This window comes from Pteropus vampyrus, unplaced genomic scaffold (genome assembly GCF_000151845.1).
Source record: "Pteropus vampyrus isolate Shadow unplaced genomic scaffold, Pvam_2.0 Scaffold110, whole genome shotgun sequence".
NCBI lineage: Eukaryota > Metazoa > Chordata > Mammalia > Chiroptera > Pteropodidae > Pteropus > Pteropus vampyrus.
In genome coordinates, this window is record NW_011888891.1 from 2,373,944 (window position 1) to 2,378,520 (window position 4,577).

A 4,577-nucleotide genomic window follows, 5' to 3' on the forward strand; every position below is an offset into this window, starting at 1 on the left:
TTTTACACATTAGCCCTGTAACCAGTAATGTACGAGAGTGCCAGTTTCACAGCATTCTCATCAGCACTGAGTGTTAATTTTTTCTAATCTAAAAGATGATAGTTGCCTGATAAATAAATCTGTGATAAATGGATTGCTTTGAATGTCTTTCAATATTAGAGAGAGTGAAATCCCTTTTCCTTCTCACCACCTACACTGGTACTTTCCATCTTCTTTTGCACAGTCCTTGAACATCTCTGATGTCTTGGATCCTTCTAAATCAGGGGTTCTTCACCTAGGGCCCAGGGATCCTCCCAGGGGACCATGGATAGAATTCAGGGGCCTGTGAACTTTTTTGGGGGAAAAAATTACGTGTTTATAAACCTGTCACTTGAAAGCACTCCTTTCATGGTTAACATAGGCAACAAACCATCGTAGTATGAACAATAGCTGTGATATCATTTATGTTCAGCAACACTTGGAAATTACAGCAGGTACTAGACATGCTGCTAAAACTTGTGCTTTAATGTTTTAATAAACAAACACATTTATCACTATATCACAAATTTGTTTATAAAATATTTTGACAATTATATTTTAATATAGTTATTTTCCTTTGTAATTCCATGATTTTTATTTTTTAAATAAATACATTAAATTTTAAAATGCTATTCTGAGAAAAGGTCTATAGGCTTTACTTGATTACCAGTGGGGTCCTAGTGAAAATAAAGTTTAAAAATCCTGTCCTACAAATCTTCATTATAGAATTCCAAATAATAGATGTAGGTACTACCCTTCTGGGGGTGGAACTCAATTCTTCTCCCCTTGAGAGTTCATCAGACTTAGTAATTCACTGCTAAAGACCAGCATATGGAAAGGGAAAACAGTAACTACACAGTGGAGAAACCTGGCAGACGCCACCTTAACCAAGTGACCAAGGTCAACTTGACCAGCAAGAAGTCATGTTGATGTTATGCATGTGATGATATGATGCGACGACAAGGACACTTCACCTCTGTGACCTTCTTCCCCCAAAATATATAACCTGGGTGTAATCATGAGAAAACATCAAACAAGCCAAATTCAGGGACATTCTATAAAATATCTGACCAATATTCTTCAAAAGTGTCAGGGTCATGAAAAATAATGAAAGATTGAGAAACTGCCTCAGACTGGAGTAGATTAAGGAGATAAAATGACTAAATGCAACATGGTACCCTGGATTAGATCCTAGCACAGAAAAAAGACATCGATAGAAAAACTGGTGCAATCTAAATGAAGTCTGCAGTTTAGTTAGTAGTATTGTATCAGTGCTAATTCTCTAGTTTTGATAAACCTGCTCTGATTATATGAGATGCTAATGTCAGAGGAAGGTGGGTGAAGGGTATACAGGAATCTGCAATTTTTCTGTATATCTAAACAACAATAAAAAATGAAAACAAAAATCCCTCCGATCCCAAGCCAGTCTCTCCTCTCAATTTCTAGTTCATGCATTTGTTTGTTCGTCTATTCAACACATATTAAACAGCTACTTTATGGCATGGGGAATCGGCAGGGGTATGAAGACAATGATGAGATGACAGGGGCTTAGTCTTTCATGCAGACCTACAAGACCTGCAGGCTAAGATGCAATGGGATGGATGCCACAGTGGAGATTTCTACAAGGCACAGCATAAGTGTAGGAGAAGAAAGAGACGTAGAAATTTTCCAGGTGCACAAGGCACTGTAGGCAGAGTGGAAAGCTGGTATGAAGGAGGTTTAAGAGCATGGTGTCATCAGAAAACCATGAGTGATTTATTCAGTCTTGTAGGGGTGTGTATTGTAAGAGGAAATTGGAGAGAGAGAGAGAGACAGAGACAGAGACAGAGACAGAGACAGAGACAGAGACAGAGACTGAGATAGAGACAGACAGACACAGACAGACAGACAGACAGACAGACAGAGAGACAGATAGAGAGACAGACACAGACAGAGAGACATAGAGAGACATAGAGAGACAGAGACAGATTTGTTTTAAGGAACTGGCTCACACAATTGTGGGGGCTTACAAGTCTAAAATCCATAGGTCAGGCCAGCAGGCTGGAAACTTAGGTAGAAGTTAATGTTGCAGTCTTGAGGCAGAATTTATTCTTCTTTAGGAAACCTCAGTTTTTGCTTGAAGACCTTTTGCCCGATTGGATGAGGATACTCTCCTTTACTTCAAGTCAACTGCTTGTAGATGTTTCCCACACCTACAAAGCACCTTCATGGCAATACTAGTGTTAGATTAAATAACTGAGAAGCATGAAATCTGATCAAGATGCTGGAACAGGTAAAAGCTGTGCTTGCTTCCTCCTATGATCACATCAAAATTACAACTAAATTATAGAACAGCCACCCTTTAGAGCCACTGAAGACTAGCTGAACAGAAATCCTATAACTAAGGATATGAAGAAGCCACATCGAGACTGGTAGGAGGGGCAGAGACATGGAATGGGTGGGTCCCACACCCATGTGAAGTGATTAAGAATTAGGAGGGACATCTCAGCTGTAGAGGTTACCCTCAAGAGCAAGGGGTCCCAGCCCACACCAGACTCCAAGCCCAGGGTCCCAGTGCCAGGAAGAGAAGTTTCCACAACTTTCAGCTGTGAAAACCAGTGAATATTGTGGCTGAGTGAGGAGTGCAGCAGGAGTCCCAGGCAACGCTCTTAAAGGGCCCATGTACAGACTTACTCACTGATGGACTCACTCGTTCTGAGCTCTAATACTGGGGTAGCAGCTTGGAAGGTGCCAGGGACACATAGGGAGGAACTGAATTATCTGGCTTCAGAGTTAGGGCTGGAGGGGCAGCTCTGGCTGAGAGAGGAGTGCTGGCAGGTGTCACTGTTCCTTTGTTGAGCCCTTCCCTCACACAACTGGCAGGTGCAGGTGGGCTCTAAATCTGAGCCTCCATCAAACTAGCTAACACAGCTTGCCCCACCCTGGGGATTCCCTGAGATGTTGCCTCACCCAACTTGTGCACAGACTCAAACCTCTTCAGTAGCTGTTCCTCACAAGTGGCCAGTCTTAGCCCATACTGTGGACTTCCCTAAAACCTTTGAAAAGTCCACAACCCCCAAGAAGCAGCAGCTGGCCTCAGCGTGTCCTGTACCTCTTGCTAAGTGGCCCCAAGTCTGACATTAGTGACAATTGACCTCAGTTTGCAGCTTAGCCGCTCCCAGGCACCACCACGCTCAGTGCAGGCAGCTACCAACAACAGATCATTTTGTAGCTCTTACCAGGTGGCCTTGGGCTGGGTACAGGCAGCAGCTGAACTGGGTCTGCACTGGAGCCTCTCCTAAGAGGCCCCGGAACCAACATATCCAGTGGCTATCTTCAGACCACACCACAGCACTGCCTGACCACCTCCACAAATGATACACCCAAAAAGTGGACTCAGCAGGTACCAGAGCCTTGCTAAAGCAAATCCTGCTCCATGGGATCAGTCCCTGCACAATATCTCCTCCACTATAGTCTCAATCAGTCCTCACAATCAGCCTGAGGGTCAGTCCCTCCCACTGATGTGCCAACAGCAATCAAGGCTCAAGTATAACATGAAGACACATGCAACCCACACAGAGGACATCCCTGGAGCACCCAGCTCAGGTGACCAGGGAGACTGTGCCACTGAGCCTCACAGGACATCTAGCCCATAAGGCCACACTCTTAAGACTGGGAGACATAGCAGCTCTACATAATACATAAAAACAAACACAGGGAGGCAGCCAAAATGAGGAGAGATATAGTGACAAACATATCTCAAATGAATGAACAGAACTAAACTCCAGAAAAATAACTAAACAGAATAGAGACAAGCAACCTACCAGATGTTCAATGATCTGAGTGAGAACTTCAACAAAGAGATAGGAAATATAAAGACAGAGATAGAAAACATAAAAAAGCATCAGTTAGAAATGAAGAAAACAATAACTCAAATGAAGAATACATTAGAGAGAATCCACAGTAGATTAGATGAAGCAGAGGACTGAATCAGTGATTTGGAAGACAAGGTAGCAGAAATTAGGACAAGAAAAAGAAAAAAGAATAAAAAAAAATGAGGATAGTTTAAAGTGCCTCTGGAACAACATTGAGAGTACACACATTCACATATATAACCAGGAGAAGAAAAAGATTAAGAGATTGAAAACCTATTTGAAGAAATAATGACTGAAAACTTCTCTTAACCTGGTGAAGGAAATAGACATACGAGTCCCAGAAGCACAGAGTCCCCAACAAAATGAACCCAAAGAAGCCCACACCAAGACACATCATAATTAAAATGTCAAAGTTTAAAGACAGAAAGAGTCTTAAAAGCAGCAAGAAAAAAGCAGTTACTTACCTATAAGGGAACTCCCATAAGACTGTCAGTGATTTCTCAACAGAAAGGATTGGCACAAAATAGTCAAAGTGATGAAAAGCAAGGACCTAAAACCAAGATTACTCTACCTAGGAAAGCTATAATTTAGAATCGAAGGACAGATAAAGAGTTTACCACACAAGAAAAAGCTGAAGGAATTCATCACCCTAAACCAGTACTACAAGAAATGTTAAAGGGACTTCCCTAAGAAGAAGAAGAAGAA